Source organism: Trichechus manatus, unplaced genomic scaffold (assembly GCF_000243295.1).
Source record: "Trichechus manatus latirostris isolate Lorelei unplaced genomic scaffold, TriManLat1.0 scaffold00021, whole genome shotgun sequence".
Lineage (NCBI taxonomy): Eukaryota > Metazoa > Chordata > Mammalia > Sirenia > Trichechidae > Trichechus > Trichechus manatus.
This window is the reverse complement of record NW_004443957.1, coordinates 14470591-14490818: the sequence shown is the minus strand read 5'-3', so window position 1 is coordinate 14490818 and position 20228 is coordinate 14470591.

Below are 20228 nucleotides of genomic sequence, written 5' to 3'. Positions count from 1 at the left end.
AATGTATATATAAAGGAAAATGCTCATTTCCTGCTTGTTGAATGGGGCTGTGAGCAGCTCTACTTGCCCCTTGCAAATGAGGGTGATTTTCTCATGATGGGTTATTTTTAGAATTGATGAAAACAAATACCTTTTTGCTGTGATTTTTATTTCCCCCTAGATTATAAACTCCTAAAAGGCAAGATTATGCTGTTCATTGTGATCACACTTCCTTTTGCTGCTGGATGTATTGCTTTCTTTTTGCCTCCTCACTGGGCACAGATGTGATTGTTGGAGAACAATAAGTGGAGGTATTCTGGAGAAGGGTGGAGGCCAAGGGACTCCAACCCTCTGGGCCAGAACTCTGAGAAGATGTCTGTTTTCTTCTTGGTCTCTGTAGGCCCTTCCAACCTCAGAAGGAGAGAGGACTTAGTCCACCTGTGCTTGGGGGACTGGGAGAGAAGGCCCCTCCTCACGTGGGATGCAGACCTTCCCCTGGTGGAGTGTGTGTGTATGGTGGGGGGGAGGTCCCCACACATATCAAGCCCCACTAGGATCTGCAGGTTCTGATCCTCAGCCTTGGGCACTGAAGCTGGGCCTCTAGCCTCTCAGCAGGCCCTTGGTGGAGAAAGTTTCCCCAGCTCTCTCCCAGAGTCTTTGAGGCTTCACCCATATTTGCCCTGGTGCCTACAGGCTCCAACAGCTGCCTTGCTGAGGAAATACAGATAAATGGAGATAGATGTGCAGGTGAAGCATTGTATGCTCAAGCAATCATCTTTCCAGAATACTCCTGACTCCAGCCTAATCTAACCTCATATCAGGACCTTGCCGGCCCCCAAGAAGCAAATACCATCATGGTTTATAGCAATCACCTTGGAACCCTCAGGTCACTTGATAGCATGTTTGGCTACAGCAGGGGTTGGGGTGGGGGGCTGGAATTCAGGCCCTCTTGCAAGGGCTGATTTGAATTGGTGTGCAATATCATCTGAATAATCTGACCCCTTCCTAACCTGGGCCTGGTAATGTGTCTAGGCTTCCTCTTTCTCTTGGAGGCCTTGGAAATTCTGTCTTGCCTACCTATCTAATTTCCCTTTGGGCTGTCTCTGCCCAGTTCTAGACTTCTGGTTTCCTTGTCACTGACCCCTGAACATGGGTCTGAATCTCAGCTTTCACCAGGGCTTTGTCTTTGTTGCCCTTCTAGATCTTGTCTCTATAGTAGGAAGTCCCCGCTCTAGCTTGTCCTCTGTGGAACCCAGTCTCAACCGTGGCATTCTCTGGGTGGTGGAATTCAGACAGATGCCCTGATGTCAAATGTGACAGAAGCTGGGAGTTGACTTGGGCAGTTTTGCTTTGAATAATAAGCAGTCCTTTCTTAAAAGCCGGCCTGGAAATGAGTGGCCACATCCTGCAGCCACATTTCCAGTACGGGTATGGCAGTAATGGTTTTTGGATACCCCAGGTGTCTCCAGTATTTCTACAGCTTCCATGAAGTTCAAAAATACTTCTCAAAGTTAATTTTAGTTTTATTTTATTGAAAACAGAATTATTCTCATTCTTAGGTGCCGTTGAGATGGTTCTGACTCATAATGACCTATGTACAACAGAATGGAACACTGTCCGGTCCTGTGCCATTCTCATAATTGTTGCTATGTTTGAGCCAATTGTTCCAGGCAATGTGTCAATCCATCTTGTTTAGGGTCTTCCTCTTTTTTGCTGACCCTCTACTTTACCAAGCATGATATCCTTCTCCAGGGACTGATCCTTCCTGATAACTTGTCCAAAGTACATGAGATGACGTCTCACCATCGTCACTTCTAAGGAACATTCTGTCTGTACTTCTTCCAAGACAAATTTGTTTGTTCTTCTGGCAGTCCATGGTATATTCAATATTCTTCGCCAACATCATAATTCAAATGCATCAGTCCTTCAGTATTCCTTATCATTGTCCAGTTTTTGCATGCATATGAGACAATTGAAAATACCGTGGCTTGGATCAGGTGCACCTTACTGACATCTTTGCTTTTTAACACTTTAAAGAGATCTTTTACATCAGATTTGCCAAATACAATACATCCTTTGATTTCTTGACCGATGCTTCCATGGGTGTTGATTGTGGATCCAAGTAAAATGAAATCCTTGACAACTTTTAATCTTTTCTCCATTTATCATCATGTTGCTTATTGGTCCAGTTGTGACGATTTTTGTTTTCTTCGTGTTGAAGTCTAATCCATACTGAAGGCTGTAGTCTTTGATCTTCATCAGCGGGTGCTTCAAGTCCTCTTCTATTATTCTGAAAACAGAATAATAGGCCATAAAACAGGATGAGCAGGAAAAGAACTGAGATTGTCAAGGAAATCAGAGACAACTTCTATAAGATTCCTTTCTGCCCCACAGTCCTTGTGCATGTGCATGTGAAAATTAAGCCAAAAGGGGCTTACAAAGGGAAAAAGGATTTTTACAGGATAAAAGCCTTGCCTCTTGATGTTTTGTTTTCTCTCTACTCAGAAACCTAAACCAGACCCACTAGTTTAGTGTTTCATTTCTGTGTCTAGGACACAGAAGGGAATTCAGAGTTTTATCGTGGTAAAAAACTAGAAGTGATTTGATTTAAAGCCCTCATTTTACACATGAAGTAACTGAGGACCAAATTAGCAAGGTGATCTACCCAAGGCTATGCAGCCACTTGGTGGGAGATGTGGGACTCAAAGCCAATCTCCTGACTTCCCAGCTAGTTCTCTTCCCACTTAGTCCTATTGCCAGAGAGAGGAAAGGAGACTGGAGAAGTGAGAGAGATGAGGGTGCAATGTTACTACTCTCAGATTGACACCAAGGTTGCTGAGGGGAAGCTGAGAGAGAGGGGAATGCTGGGAATATCTTCAAGCATGGTGTGGTGCTTTTCCATGTCAAGCTTAGGTTAGCTTATTGAGAAAAATGCAGAATTCATACCTTGGTGTTCACACGAGTCCTCTAAATTTTGCAATGTAAAGTGTGTAAGTCATGTATTTAAAACAGTATCCAAAAACCTCACAGAAGCAGTTATGAAATATTTTGTTTTACTGGCAATGGGACAAAAAATAATTGGGCATTAAATCAGGGAAATGGGGAAAAGGGAGCTGCAAATCAAGGCAAATGGTGGAAAATTAGGTCTTAATGGAGAGAAATGTGTACGTATGAACTGCTTGATGTTTCAGGGAAAGAAATATGGTCCTGTAAATCTCTCCTTTAACCCTTTAAACTCAAGGGCTGAGTTGTGCTTGTGTAGTTGCCAGTATCTGGGGAGACAGCCACTCTCGGGGGGAAGCTTGGTTTCTCTCTGCCTCATATTGTTGAAATCAGTGTGATGATTTAGACATGGCTCCCGTGTCAAACAGTAGTTTGAGGTCCATGCTGTGACCATATTGCTAGGACTCTCGTAATGGCCTCGTTTCTCTTGCCTCTGACTAGGCAAAGGGTGACTTCAGCCTGATGGCAGCTTAGACCAAGAGAGGAGAGGATGTGGAGCCCTTGTCTGGGGGGCACTAGGGCCCTGCTGGCAGGCCAGTTGGCTCCATTAAATTATGCTGAAAGCATGCCTTATTATCTGTCTTCCATATACATGATTTCTATAAAATATAAATTAAAAAATAAATAATAAACACCTTTTTAATTGCAGATCCTCTTTTCCTCTTGTCAGTTAAAGTGAAACTTGCAAAGCTGCTTAACACAAAAGCTACGCAGACTTCAACCCTTGTTAGATGTGGTACAAGCCGTTACGCTGATTTTACCATAGCTAGGAGGATTAATCACAGATAACCATCACAAAAGATCATACCCATCTAAATAATATAAAAATAGCAAAATGCCCAAAGTGAAACTACTGAGGAAGGAGAAAATCACTTAAAAATGGACAGCTCTGAGTTACTACTGAGGGAGTGAAGGAGAGGAAAGCAACCCACCTTTTCAGAAGAGGCCAGATCCATTGGAGTAGGGATTTTTGACCAGAGGAACGCTGAATGACTGACCCTGGGGGGGTATATAGCTTTTTAATTGCTTGTGCTTGATGATATTCATTTGTTGGAGAGCAATCATTAACTCATATTGCCCAAATGCGAATCTTGGTAGAGAGAATGAGCACAGCTTCTGAGAATGGTGTTGGGAGAAATGACTCGAAGTTCCATCAAGAGTTCACGTTAGATATAAGAAAGAACTTTTTTAGTGAAGGCCAAAATTGGTGACTAAAGCAAGAAGTCCCTGGGTGGTGCAAATGGTTAATGCACTCAGCTGCTAATGGAAAGGTTGGAGATTCGAGTCCACCCAGAGGCTCCTTGGAAGAAAGTCCTGGAGATCTACTTCTGAAAAATCGCCACTGAAACCCCCTACGGAGCACAGTTCTACTCTGACACACATGAGGTTGTCATTAGTCTAAATCAACTCGACGGCAACTGGTTTGGTTAAGGAAAGCATGGCATTTTTTTGCCTAGAAATCTTTAAAATGACAACCAGTTCTCTTAAAATGACTTAGGCCAGGTGTGTGGGTGGCAGAATGGACGAGATGGCATCTCTGACATCCCCTTGTCCTAGGTTCTACTGTGCCTTATGCCACATTTCAGCATGTGGCAGCACGTAGGGCAAGGCCATAAACAAGGTCATTAAATAAATGGCTGTGAAATATTGCCTGTGCCTCGTACTCTATGGGCAGGATGTGGCAAGTAAAAGCCCACATGGTCATCTGTAATGTGACAGTCTCAATGAAAGGAGGGTGAGCCGGATGGGCCTGCAGGAAGGCGGAGGAAGCAGGGAAGGGACAGAGGTCTGCTCATTCTCACCCATGGGGCTCCTTCTGGGGGCTGCCAACAAATGTGACTAAAAACCAGTTGCCAAGCAGTCGATTCCAACTCATGGTGACTCCATCTGTATCAGAGTAGAACCATGCTTCATAGGGTTTTAAAGGACTGTGATCTTTCTGAAGTAGATAGCCAGGCCTTTCTTCTGAGGTACCTCAGGGTGGACTTGAACCTCCAACCTTTCAAGTTAGCAGCTGAACATGTTAACTGTACCGCCCAGGGACTGCTACATGTGACCAAAGGGCAGACAATCTTCAATGCTAGGAACAGCACGAGGCCTGACAGGTAGGGGCTGAATCCCACTATGGCAGAAATTTCCGTGAAAAAGCTGGGGAGGGCTTCATTCACTGACATCTTCCGGCTGAGACTTCTCTTGCCTCAGTTACCTGCAAGCTTTGGACATGCTCCTGCTTTAAGATTACCTGGTGAATTGTGGTTAGTCAGAGAGAGACTCTTAATTTGCACCATGGATGAAATTATTCTGGTTCCTCTCTGAGTGGGACCCAAGAAGATCGAGGGTGTGTGGCACAGGGCTGGGCAAGAAGAGGTGTTTGTCTTGCACCCCACCTTCAAAAGTTTCATGAAGGGGTAGGGGTGGGAGTTTGAGGTTGTTTTCAAAGAAAGAAAGGTACTTCCTCTGGGAAGAGGACCTGGGTCCAAGTTTGCACCATACGTGGAGAAGGAAGGGATTCACATAACTGTGCCATGTCAGAACCAGATGCCACGTGACAGAACTAACAGGCTGAAACTCCCAGGTGCTCGTCTGAATATTGCTTTCAGCGTTTGAGGCTATCATTTGTGTTTTCCCAGAGTGGAGTAAAAGAAAACGGAGCTTAGGTGAGATCTCGGCAGGCTACATATATTGAGACTTGTTATGCTTCTCTCCCCATCACTGATGAGCATTTTGCTTCTACTCAGACTGAATTGACTTAGCATTTGAGTTTACAGAGCTGTCGAATCAGCATATTTCACTGACACTTAAAAGTTAAGAATTTTACAGGAGAAGGCATTCCCCCTGTATCCTGCTCCCATACTCCCGTCTGCTTGCAGGTTTGTGAACCACCTTCCTAAGGTTGCTCTCTTCCATCTGGATAAACAGCTTCACTTGCAGCCTGTGTGGGATTTACTGGTGTGCTGACTGGGGTTGAGCCCTAGGGCACCTCCCAGAGACCTCTGTGATCACCCGGGGCTCCAGGAAGCCGAGACAGGGCACCTCAAGCTGTTCTGGGTGTTGCTTTCCTTTTCACCTTCAGATAGGTCTTCCCTTCTCCTTCGACTCTCCTGGCTTGCTTTGCTTTGGAATTGCGTGGCTGTCAGTCCTGAAGACAGCAAGCCGCAGCGTCTGCGGGCTAGTGAACAGCTGTAGGGAGAAAATTAGTGCGTTCCCACCTTCCTCACAGCCTTTACCACCTCACCGAGACACAGCCGGCAACATCTGTGCTTCCCAGCGGCCGAGCTGTAAAACACCCTTCCCTGCTCTTTACAAAACAATGTCAGACAGGTTGGCACCCACGTTAAGGGCAAAACTTACAAAAAGCTACAAAAGAGGAGCTGCATATTCCCAGGTCATAGATGTTGAGTCTTTCCATGAATGAGGACCAGAGACAGCTTGCTTAGGGATGTACCTAGTCCTGAGGGGCTGAGGACTGGGGAGCTGAGGAGTTCAGTGGAGACAAGCGGAACAGTGAGGGAACTGCTTTGAGTCCTTTCTTTCAGGAAAGGGTGCTGAACCTTCAGGCTTTTGAACCAGCCCAGACTGATTTGACAGTCACCAGAAGGAAGGGCAGGGTCATTTCAGACTTATTTAGTGTCTCATCCAGGAGCAATATTCAAAACAATAAACAGAATAGGATGGGCACCATTTAGAACAGATGTTAGCAGTGAACACCTGGTACAGCTCTCTGGTATGTACTGGCTAGATATTAGACCTGGTCTCATAGTCCCTCTTCCTTCTTCAGCTTCAAGCTTAATAACATTTACTGAGTATATGCTTTATGCCCCTGGGTGGTGCAAATGGCTTAGCACTTGGCTACTAATGGAAAGGTTGGTGGTTCAAGTCTACTCAGAGGTGCCTTAGAAGAAAGGCCTGGTAATTTACTTCCAAAAGCCACAGCCATTGAAAACCCTATGGAGCACAGTTCTACTCTGACACAAAGAGATTGCTGTGAGTCATAATCTACTCAATGACAATTTTTCTTTTTTTACTTTATTCCAGAAATAATTTTATAACGTTTTTGATAATTTTGCATATGAAGGGTACGACTAAAACTGCTTTTTTTCTGGTTCATGAATTGCTATTTTGCATGTGAATGACTTCCCCACTTGCTTTTGCAAGATCTCAGCCTCTTCTAAGTCCCTCCACGCCTCTCCCCTTCCAGGTATTTCTGGGAGTTCCCAGGGGTGTCTCACAGGTAACCAAGACCATTCTCTGGTATTCTGTTCCAGCCTCCTGATGGTGGCTTTTACCCACCTACTCCCTCAAGGCACTTGAGGGAGGGGTCTCACCACTGGCCCTACTGCTGGGACCCCCATAAGAAGTAGCTTTCCCCGCTAGGATGCTGCCGTCTGATGCCCCCACCTCAAGCTCCCCTGGCACTGCTAAGCTAACAGTGCGGTGACAGTCCCCCTTCCTATGTCTGAGCTGCACTTTCTCCTCTGTGCCCTGGAGCAGCGTTGCTGTGCCTTGTGTGTCACAAATAGCCTTGTGAAACAGCTCCTTCACTTCTGTTCGTGGCCCCTGCCTGTCTTGGGTGAAGCCCAACTGGAAATCTTACTTACACCTAGGACCCTCTCTACTTCCTTACTTTTCTTATCTCTTCAGCTTCCTGAGCCCCAACCCTCTCTCCTTGTCAGCCACTTTCTCCTCATGAAAATCACCCCTCAAGCAGATAAATATCTGGCATGTGTGGCGATGGTGTCACTGGCCCCACGCAGGCCCTTTTTGGCCTTAGCCAAGATCACCCAGCATCAAGCAATTAAACTAATGTAAAGTATCAAATTGCCTTGCCCGGGGAATGTTTAATGGTGTTAGGCAGGAAATGATGTGGCATTATGCAAATGTGGTCCAAATAAGTTTGAACTCTGAGCAGGAGAACTCTTTCTACCAAACAGACTCTAAAACCTCCCCTGTCCAGAGGAACACTGATCCTGCCCAGAGAACCTGGTGGCCAGAGGGATCACAGACATTGAGTCAGGATGGGGATTTAGTGCTATAAGGCGCAGCATTTTGTAGAGCTGAGAAAAGCAACACCTTCCTTGGTTCTTAAAAAGATTATTCTTTGGCCAAGCACTTAGGAGAAGACTCAACTTTATTCCAGCCCTGACTAAGCCAAAAGGGCAAAGCCATGTGGGACCTGCAGAAGAGGGTTCAGGCAGGCCCAGGGCTATTCTGGGTTTAAGGGTTCTAACTGACTCTTCAGGTAGAAGGCATAGGAGAGGGACATCAGAACCCACTGCCTCTCCATTAGAGTGCATGTTCAGTTCTCAATAAATCTTTTTATTAATCTTCACAAATTCCCAAGTTAAAGAACTCTTTAAATACTGTTAAGTATAGGTGCCTGGCCAGGGAGGACTCTACCTTACTAATAGAGTTTAGACTCTGGTGCCTAGAGTTCGCAAAACCCTTACCTATTAATGAGGCTGGGGCAGCGGTGGTTCAGTGGTAGAATTTTTGCCTTCCATGCAGGAGACTTGGGTTTGATTTCTGGCCAATACGTCTCTTGTGTAGCCACCACCTCTCTGTGGAGGATTATGTTTTGCTATGATGCTAAACGGGTTTCAGCAGAGCTGCCAGACTAAGAGAGGCTAGGAAGAAAGGCACGGCAATCTACATCCAAAAATCAGCCAATGGAAACACTACGGATTGCAATGGTCCAATCCATAACTGATTATGGGGATGGTGCAGGACCTGGCAGCATTTCGGTCATGAGGTCGCCGTGAGTCAGGGCCGACTTGATGGCAGTTAACAACTGCGACAACGTTAATGAGATTTAACTCTTTCCAAATGGACCAAGTATTCACCCTTCATTATCTGATTAAGCTTCCTTACTCTCTGGGTTCCATTCAATTTGAGCTTTTGTAGCCTGGTACATGAGCTCTTCATGACAATTGGCCCTGGAGACAATAAGATGAAAAGCAAGTCCTGGCCCTTAAGGTGCTCACAGTCTAGTGGACAAGATGGACAAGTAAACAACATAGGGTGCGGAAGGATATTATAGGAACGCACTAGAATGTAATATGAGACTATAGAAGAGATGCTGAAACCAGAATTGGCAGGGATAGGTGGAACATGGGATTCGGAAAGGCTTCAGAGTGGAAGTGTCTCCAGGGCTGAGTCTTGAAAGCTCAATTAGTGTTAATTAGGTGGAAGAGATTCTCAGGAAGAGTGAGCAACCTGTTTAAAAGAATGGTGGCTTGGAGAATACCATGTATTTGAAGAATTTCATTAATTTAATATAATTCAAAAATTTGATGTGAGTGTACAAGGGGTGAGTTGTGAGATGTGGAGAGAAGCCAGATCATGAAGGACCTTGTAGGTTAAAGTTGCTAAGAAGAATATATATATAGAGAGAGACCAGTTGAGTCGTTTCTGACTCATGGTGACCCCACGAGTCAGACTAGAACTGTGCCCCATAGGGTTTTCAATGGCTGATTTACCAGAAGTAGATCACCAGGTGCCTCTGGGTAGACTTGAAATTCCAACTTTTCAGTTAGCAGCTGAGCTTGTTAACTGTTTGCACTACCCGGGCACTCCAAGGAGAACACAGTTTGTCCAAAAAGCAATGGGAAATCACTGATTTTAAGCAGGACATTGACACACTTAGATTTGCTTTTTGGAGTGTTCACTGCTCATTTGAGCTCCAAGTTTAACAGTTGTTGGTATGTGCCATCAAGTCAATTCTGACCCCTAGTGGACCTATAGGACAGAGTAGAACTATCACATAGGGTTTCCTAGGCTGTGATCTTCATGGGAACAGATTGCCCGGTCTTTTCTCCCATGGAGTGGCTGGTGGGTTTGAACCACCAACTTTTTGGTTAGCAGCTGAGTGCTTAATCATTGCATCACCAGAGCTATGACAGAGCTGTGTTCTGAAGGCAGAATTGGAGACCTAAGTGCATATCTGCATTTCCTGGTTTCTTTGTAGTTTACCAAAGAGCACAGAAGAAAGCACTCTCTCATTGGCACCACAAGTACACTGCCATGCACCTTACAGGATTGGCATCTGAGGGGTCTTGGGGGACCAATCCTCAGTTTACTTGTTTAGACCAGCTCCAGTGTGGGGAGTTTTGGAGTGCCCCATTTTTGACAAAATGAGTGATTGAAGAATAAAGTCAAAGAGACTTGACTGTGTTGTCCTTGGAAGCTGTCTTGGTCTTGACACAGGATAACATGGTGCGGTGTAAAGTCACCACTATGAGTGAGAAAATCAAAGGGCTGCTAGGTGGCTTAAGGTAATTGCACTGGCTGGTCAAGTAATACTGCTCTCAGCCCTATGGCTTTCAAGAGTTTTTATTATCCTGCACACTATTGTTTGGACAGAAATAATACTTTTTTTCACCCTGTGTTATTTCTGGAATTTTGATGTATTCCTCCATTGCTCTACCTGCCCGGAAGATGTTTTTCTCAAGTCAAGCAGAAGAAAACCTACACTGGCTGCTCAGAAGTGGATGCCTGCTATTCACAATGCAATTACCCCGACAAGTATTTCTAATTGCCATTTCCCTTCCTCCAAGCCCTCCTTTTCTTCAGACATTGTGAATTTCTGGTAATCTTGGGTTATTATCACACTGAGCTGCTAACCTGAGTCTTGACACTCCTCCTTGAGACCTGTGTCAGAAATAATTACTGTTGAAGAGAGGTGATTCTTTCTTCATTATTAGCAGTTGCTGGTGTTGCTATCTAACATTGATGAGCAATTTGGAACAATGCATTCCTTGGGCTCCCACACACGTTTTGTGTCTTCTTCTGTGCCACGGAAGACAGCACACATTGTTCCTCTTCATTCCCTTACCTCCCTTGCCCTTGTGTCTGTCTGTGTGTTGTGAGAAGGCTCCTTTCATGCTCCAGTGATTTATTTACTTCTAATGTTATTTTCTCTTCTCATTTTTCAAACCATTTGCTGGTTCTGTTGGTGAGGTAGAGAGAATTCAGACCTTGGGACTGGATGTTGTGTGTGGTTGTGGAAATTCTAAGAACTAAGACAGTGGCATTTAGCACCTAGTATCCTAAGTCTGTCCATTTGTTGTACTCTGGTGGCTGGTGTGTTGCTGTGATGCTGGAAACTATGCCACTGGTATTTCAAATATCAGGAGGGCTACCCATGGTGAACAGGTTTTAGTGGAGCTTCCAGACTAAGATAGACTAGGAAGAAAGGCCTGGTGATCTCTTGCAAAAATTAGCCAGTGAAAACCCTATGGATCACAACATAATATATTGTCCGATAGAGTGTTGGAAGATGAGTCCCCTAGGTTGGAAGGCAGTTAAAATACAGAGTGGCTGCCACAATGGACTTGAGCATACCAATGATCTTGAAGATAGCGTTAGTGCAGGACTGGGCATCATTTTGTTCTGTTATATATGGGATAGCCATGAGTTGGAGCCAACTTGAAGGCAACTAACAGCCACCACCTAAGTCTTTGCCAGCAGAGGTAGAGAGGACAGGGAGAGGGGAGGCTTGAATAGGCACGAGGGAAACATAGGGGTAGCTGCTTGCATGGCTGCCTACTTCCAAGGAGCCCACTACTTTTCTTTTAGATAACCCCTTCCAATGCTCATTAGCCACTGAGCCTGGGATTGCTATGAGGTGGCTCTGGGGAGTAGAATTTATAACCATGGCTTCCACTTTTCTTTAGAAGTGGCCTATAAAGCTGTTGTTTCCGCCTGCTCTGGATGGTGAGCATGAGGGCACATGCACTGCCCAACAGCTCATCATTAAATGTCATTCCTATTTTGGAAAAGCTCTCTTGCATGGGATTGTTTAAAGTTGAAAGAAGTTCAGGAAGGTAGCATAAACATAGGAAAATTCCTCATTGAAATCCTAAGTCCTATCTGTCTCTTAATCATCTCTCTGTCTATTATATTAGCTAAACAGAAAAAAACCAGTAAATAAGATATTTTCTTTTCTAGTCTTTTTATTCATCTTAAGATTCAACTAAAACCAGAATCTTGGTCCCCACGTGTATTCTGGGAGCCCTTGTGCTGTAATGTGGTTGCTGTACTTGTTGATAACCAGGCCATACTTTAATCTTCACACAGACACAGCTTCCTCAACTCTGTCTTACAACTCTGTGAAAGGGCAACTACCCTACAGTCCTCTCAGTAATTGGATTTCCTATAGCATGGGGTTGTGTGACCACTGAAAATCTAGGATCTCAGTGTAACAGCCTTGTGTAACTTAAAGTTTATTTGTTCATTTATTCATCCATGCAATAAACTTATATTAAAATACTTCATCATACTGGGTGATAGTTGAGGCATTGTTGACATTTATTGACAATCTATTATGTTCCAAGAGCTTGCTCATACATTATTGGAGTGGTGGTATTGTATAGAGATTATAAATAAGGACTTTGAACTCAAACAGATCTGATTTAGAGTCTGGGTTCCACCAGGCAGTACTTGTGTGACCTTAGTCAAGTCCCCCAACTTCTCCAACCCTCAGTACACTTATCTTTGAAATGGAGATCCTACTAATCCCTATCTGACAGCGTTGTTGATAGAAATAAATGGCTTAATGCATATTACATGTTTGCATTGCCTGGCACATCATACATTTATACCATCCGTTATCATTTTCTCATTTTATCTTCACAATGACCCTGAAAAGTAGACATGATTATACCACCATTTTGTGTAAAACAATTCTCCAGATTTTAGAGAATTTATATCCTAGACTTTAGAACTTTAAATCACTGTGTCCAACTTACTATTTTACAGTTAAAGCAACTGAGGTGCAGCAAGGTTGTAGAATCAGGATCACAACCCATGTCCCCTGAATCCTAACCAGGTCTCTTTTGTTCTACAGCGTTACCTCCCACTTACATTATGGTCTTCATGGCCATTGAGAAGGAAGCTCTTTGAACTTCTGTAAATGTCTGTTACCTACCGATATTAGAATCCACTCTCCCTTATTTGAAGGCCGACTGCACAATTCATATTTTCCAGACCATTTTCATTTCCCCTCTCACTGTGCACTTTTGGGCCTTTCCATTCTCATTAACACCTCTACCAGAAAGGAAATGTAAAGGGAAATAAAACTTAAACCACTCGGTTTTGCTCTTTATTAGCAGGTCTGTTTTAAAAGATTTGGTGGCTGGGGAGGTTGGCTTTTATCTACAGTAGGATTTTTTGATTATAGCCATGGATTTAAATTAGCTGGACTACCTTTTCTTGCTGTTACCATGGATAGATGAGAGTCCCTTGTCTCAGCCCCCAGTGGGCCTGTGGCCCCAGAGACCTCCTTCCTGCCCAGCCAGCAGTCCCTGGCCCCTCTGGCTCTCCACCCTGTCTGCTGTACTCTTTTACTCACCTTCCACTAGGGGCTCCTCACTTCACTGTGGACGTAGAAGAGGTTGTCTTCAAGGTCACTGAGTCCTTGGCCACGGTTGTTAGGGTCACCATGTTGCATATGTGAAAGGAAGTCTGGATTTGTGCAGGGTGGTGGCCCTGGGCTGACTTGAATTGAAAAAACACCAAGCTGGATATTAAAACATGTCAGACATTTCCTTTTATTCTCGTTATACGGTAAATCCCTGGGTTAAGAATGTCCAGCTTTGGACAACTTATAGTTAAGAACAGACTGCCATAAAGCCTATTATATTAAACATTTCAGTTAAATACAATGGTTCATGATAACCAACGCGCACACAATTATGTTTAAGATGTTTTAGGGTATTTGGAGGTGTTTCTTAAGTGTTTTATATGCAAAACCAAAACCAAAAGATCCAACCTGATGTCGTCGAGTCAATCCTAACTCATAGCTACCTTATAGGAGAGAGTAGAACTGCCCCATAGGGTTTTGAAGGAGTGGCTGGTAGATTTGAACTGCCAACCTCATGGTTAACAGCCAAGCTCTTAACCACGGTGCCATCAGGGCTCCTTTATATGCATAGAAATGTAAAATGTATACTAAGACAAACACTTGATTGACACTAAATAAGAACTGTATGTACCTTTTCTGACTTGCCTACAAATTTGACTTAAAGACAGACTTAGGAAGGGATCTCATAACCTGGGGACTGCCTGTATTTTAAAACCTGGTTCTCTTTCTAGCTACACCACGTTCTCCTTGGAGAATGCAAGCTTTCCTTTGCCTGGGGTCCTTGGGGCTTCACCGACTGCTTGTTAACTTGACTGCATTCAGCGGTGGCCTGGGCTGCTGAGGGCAGAGGGTAACCTCTCAGCCAAGCTACTGTTAACCCGGTCAAGTGGACCTCCATTCTGTCAGGTTTTGATCTTGGGGGAGTCCGCAGAATACAGCCCATAAATCACTGTGCTCTTTTGGCCTGCTCCACTTCTTAAGTCCTTCAGTCCAGGTTTATCACAGGCCTTCCACACATGCTTTTGTCTTTTATCACCTAAAGGCTTTCTGCCTGACACCCAGCAGCCGAGTTTGGGCTGAATTTTGATGGCAGATGTGTGATACTGAGCAGCTATTTGAGAACTGAGGGTAAAGGCTTCTCTGAACAGCCTCCGTTTTCTCATCTGTAAAATAATGGGGCTGTTCTAAACGACGTCTGTGGTCCCTTCAGGCACTAACTTCCTATGATTCTGTAAATACTTGTTTTAGGAATGTTATGGATTGAATTGTGTTTCCCCCCAAAAATATGTATTGAATTCCTGGTCCTTGTACCTGTGGATGTGATTGTGTTTCGAAACAGGTTTTTTCTTTTGTTACGCTAATAAAGCCATGCCATTGTAGGGTGAATCCTAAATCTAATCACTTCTGAGTTATAAAAAGACCAGAATAGACACAGAGACACACACATGGAAGACAGACTCCATGTGAGGATTTTCTACAAGCCAAGAAACACCAAGGAATGCCTGGGGCTACCGACAAGGAAGGAATTAACATCGCCAAGACCCTGCCGACCTTTTGATTAGCAGCCGAGCTCTTAACCACTGCACCACCAGAGCTCCCAGTGCTCTATAGTTGTAAGGAATATTTAGGACTATTCTATGAACGAAGCTGGCCTTGGTGGGGATGCCATAATCTGGGAGGCTCTGATTGGCATGCCCTTTTCCCTCCCATTCTCTTTAAAGACATTTCAGTCCTTTTTATTTTATTCTATCCCCCTCCTGCCCCGGATTTGGGACTGAATAGAATTTTTAATAATTTAGGAAAGAGAGCATTTAGGAACAGGGACATGAGAAAGGTGAGTTGTTCATCAGAACTGGAGCTTTTGTAGTTGAATCTTGGGGGAAAGAAAAAAAGAGGAACTGGGCTGTGTTTTGGGAGGAAAGAAGGGAGATGCGAGTGGGGTAAGGGAGCCAGGGCTCAGAGCCTGCTGGGTCTGGCTGTGCTCCAGTGTGGATTTTGCTGATAAGAGGACCTGAATTCAGAGGAAGGGTTGGAGAAGACCCTTTGGTGAGCAGTGAGGGTCCTCCTAGGTGATGTGGGACCATGTATATTACAAATGTTATACATGAAGCCCACCGCTTTTCCAACCAGAAGCATTTAAATTATTCTGTGGCTCAAGAACCATAAGCGTGCTAGAAAAAAGAAGTTAATAAACAGGTCCCTCTCCGCAATTCTGGGAGACACCTATGCTATATAAGCTTAACAAATATATTTTAAACTCTGCTGGGTTTCTGATTGCAAAAGTGATGCTTGTTCATTGTAGAAAATACAAAAAAAGCGTCTAGAAGAGAATAAAAATCACCTAGAACTCCCCTTCTCAGAGTCGGTAACTGTTAACCTTCTGGTGTGTAGCTTTTCGGTTCACACATATGTTTTTAACAAACAGAATTATAACACATATATCATTTTTTTAGCCTTGCTTTTTTCCTTAACGACACAGGTGAACATTTTTATATATCTTTACGTATTTGCCTTCAGTATAATTTTTAATGGAGCCCTGGTGGCGTGGTAGTTAAGAGCTAGGCAGCTAACCAGAAAGTCGGCAGCTCAAATCCACCAGCCACTCCTTGGAAAGTGTATGGGGCAGTTCTCCTCTGTCCTATAGGGTCGCTATGAGTTGCAATAGACTTGAAGGCATCAAATTTGGGTTTTATATTTCTTAATATATGCCACCCACCCTTAGCTGATTCTTCATGACTGCTGATGCTGCCAAGAAGCTTGGGGCAGATAATGGATTCACCAGCGTTGCTCTTCTGCACCTGGATCTATCTATCTCTGGGTCTCTACCTCCCTCTGCTTTGCCCCATCTCAGAGAAATGAAGGGCCCTCCTCCCACCTTACCAAAGTTAATACTTCAATCCTTGGTCTTGATCACATTTCCTTCTGGAAACTTACTTACACTTGCTTCCCGCTCCCTAGCTTTTCATGTCCATTGTCTCTACCTAGTTCAGGTTCTTAATTCGTCTCCATTTAGTAGACTATTGTAAGAGCTTCCTTACTTATATTCCCCTCTCTGATGTTTCTCCTCCAACTGTTTTATACACTATTGGCAGTTTAGTCTTACTAAGTTACAGCCATGATCATGTCACTCTCCTGTGCAAAAAATATTAGTGTCTCCTCACTACCTACCATATCAAGAACAGACACCCTAGGGTGGCATGCAGGGCTTTTTGTAATATGGCTTCATGTCCCCTACATGGAAGGAACATTGAACCCTTCTCTTTCTGTCTTCCCACTAAATCCAGTTGGTTACAATCTCCTATTGATTCTTTGTCGTTGCTAGTTACCATTGAGTTAGCTTTGACTCATGGCTATACCATGTACAACAGAACTAAACGTTGCCTGGTCCTGCACCATCTTCATTATCCTTGGTATTATTTATCTAAATTTTATTTTGTTTTAGGTGAAAGTTTCCAGCGCAAATTAGTTTTTCATTGAAAAATTATACACAAATCATTTTGTGACAGTGGTTGCCATCCCTGCAATGTGTCAGCACACTTCCCCTTTCCCTTTACACCCTGGGTTCTCTGTGTCCGTTTGTCCAGTTTTCTTGTCCTTTCCTGCCTCCTCGTCTTTGCTCTTGGGCAGATGCTGCCCAGTTGGTCTCTTATACTTGATTGAACTAAGAAGCATGTTCCTCACATGTGTTATAGTTTGTTTTATAGGCCTGTCTAGTCTTCGGTGGAAAGGTAGTCTTCAGAAGTGGCTTCAGTTCTGAGTTAGGAGGGTGTCCAGGGGCCATAGTCTCGGGAGTTCCTCCAGTCTCTTTCAGACCAATAAGTCTGGTCTTTTTTTGTGAGTTTGAATTTTGTTCTATATTTTTCTCCTACTCAGTCCAGTACCCTGTACTGTGATCCCAGAGGGATTGGTGATCCTTGGTATTATAAGTCAATTGTTGCACCACAGTACGGCCACTGCGTATTTTGAGTGCCTACCCTGGAGGCATATGGTTAAGAGTTTGGCAGCTAACCAAAAGTTCGGCAGTTCGAATCCACTAGGCACTCCTTGGAAACCCTATGAGGCAGTTCTACTCTGTCCTATAGGGTTGCTATGAGTTGGAATCGACTCAATGGCAATCGGTTTTGTTTTGTTTTGTTTTTTTACCCACCTAGAGGGCTCATCTTCTAGCATTATAATGGACAATATTCTGCTATGATCCGTAGGGTTTTCATTAGCTAATTTTTAGAAATGGACTGCTAGGCCTTTCTTCCTAGTCTGTCTTAGTCAGGAAGCCCTGCTGAAACCTGTCCACTATGGGTGACCCAGCTGGTATTGGAAATACTGGTGGTATAGCTTCTAGCATCACAGCAATATGCAAGCTACCACAATACAACAAAATGACAGATGGGTGGTGGCCTATTGATTCTACCCTACTGTTATCTTGCTGATTCACCCTCCTTCTCTCCAACCCTATTGCTCCTGCCTTAGCTCAGACCATCTTCATTTCTTGTCTGAATTACTACAATAGACTTGTCACTGGCTTTCCTGCCTCTGCTCCTTCCTCCCTGTACTGCATTGAATTTGTTGTTGCTGGGGGCGTTGAATGGTGTCTTCCAAAAATTCATGTTCACCTATAACCTGTGAATGTGACCTTATTTGGAAATAGGGTCTTTGAAGCTGTAATAAAGTTAAGATGAGGCCATACGGGATTAGGGTGGGCCCTAATCCTGTGACTGGTGTCTTTATAAGAAGAGAAGAGACAGAAACACAGACCCAGAGGGAAGATGGCCATGTGAAAACAGAAGGAGAGAGTGGAATTATATTGCCACAAGCCAAAGAATGTGGGGAATCTCCAGAAGCTGAAAGAGGCAAGGAAGTCTTTTTCTCTAGAGACTTCAGAAGGAGCATAGCCCTGCCGACACCTTGATTTTGGACTTCTAGCCTCTAGAACTGTGAGAGAATAAATTTCCATTGTTTTAATAAAGTCACCCAGTTCGTGGTACTTTGTTATAGCAGCCCTAGGAAACTAATAAACCAAACCACACGTTGCCGTTGAGTTGATTCTGACTCATAGTGACCCTATAAGACAGAGTGGAACTGCCCCATAGGGTTTCCAAGGAGTGGCTGGTGGTTTCGAACTGCCAGTCTTTTGGTTAACAGCCAAATGCTTAACCACTGTGCCACCAGAGCTCCATTCTGATTCATAGTGATGCTACATGACAGAACTGCTCCATAGGGTTTCCAAGGCTGTGATCTTTACAGAAGCAGATCACCAAGTCTTTCTCCCCTGGAGTAGCTGGTGAGTTCAAACTGCCAACCTTATGGTTAGCAGCTGAGTGCTTTAACCACTGAACCACCAGAGTTCCCAGGAAACAAATACACCCTCTTTAAATTGTTCTTCATGTTGTACACAGAATTATCTTTTCAAACAAAGTATGACCATTGTACACTCCCTTAAAATCTTGAATGGCTTCTGACAGCATTTGAAAAAGTCCTAATTTCTTAGTAAAACCTACAGACTCTTCCTGACGTGGGCCCTAGCTAATGTCTCCTTACCACTGCCTTGATGTGGAGCTTGAGTCACATTAAATGCCTCCAGTGCCCTGAAAGCCCCAGAAATGCTTCCAATCTTGTCCATGCTCTTCCTGCTCGTTGAGTCTCCCTCACCTTCCTTCCCTGAGAATTTGCCCTGAACCCTGGGTTAAATGCCATCTTAAGTGCTCCTACAGTTCCTTATTCTCCCCTTTATCCTGAAATACCAATCATATTACATTATAATTGCCTTTTTACTTGTCCGTAAAGTAAGGACACCTTGAGCTCCTCGAGGGCAGAGATGGTATTTTATTTGTCTTAACATCTCTCCAACACTCAGTATAGGGGTACAACAGGTTTATTTAATAATTTTCAGTGTATGAATGAATGAATAGGTATTTTAATATTATGTAGTAATGTATCAAAGATTCAGTCACTTAGACAATGGGGCAGAGGGTGCTTACTGTCTTTCATTGTTAATAAGGGCAAAAGAAGTTTAATAAATAGTTGCATCTAACATGTAATTTCCATGATTGCTATAACTCCTTACCCTTCCATATGTGCTTGGGACTATTTGTACATACTCTGTTTCAGCCTTTTCATATTCAGAGTTTCTCTAGGTGTTTGTGTATGCATTGTGGCTGAGATACTGTGCTGTCGGCTGTAATGCTAGGATTCCAGAGGGGAGGTCTCATGTCTGGGAGCCTAAATGGAGTCATGTCTAGCCCAGGGCCACTTTGACCTCTGGCTGTGATTTGATAGTGATGGAAATGGCAGTGATGGTGATAGTGATGATGGAAAAGCACAAAAATATTTTATCCATGTCAAGTCTAGGCTGGAGATATGAATGATACTGTTAATCTACAAGGGTCATAAGGCACAATGAGCTTGACATGAATCTAGTCCAAGTCACAAAACATGATTACAATAGCCTTGTAAGGGTCCCCTTGCTTTCATTCAAGGCTCACTCCGTGGAGATGTTCAGATCAGATCACCCTTCTTTTTAAGGCCACCTAGTAGCTTCTGGTTGTATTGAGATCTGAGGTCTTTTTAATGATCTGCGAGGTCTTGCCATGTTCTGGCCCCTGGCAACCACTTCAGACCGACCTCACTCTCCTTTCTCCCTCAGTCACCACATCCCAGCCACTCTAGCCTTCTTTCAGTTTCTGGAAGGCCTCTTTCCCACTTCAGCATCTGCTCCCGTGGTGTTCCCTCTGCCTGGAATTCTCTCCCTTGCTCTGTGTATGACTATTTCTGATGCTTCCAGTCTTAGCGTGAGGTCCTCTGCCCACCCTTTCTAATGGGCTTTCTGCTGTGCTCTATCACTGTAGACTTTTTATTTTCTTCATAGCATTTTTCACCATCTGGGATTATT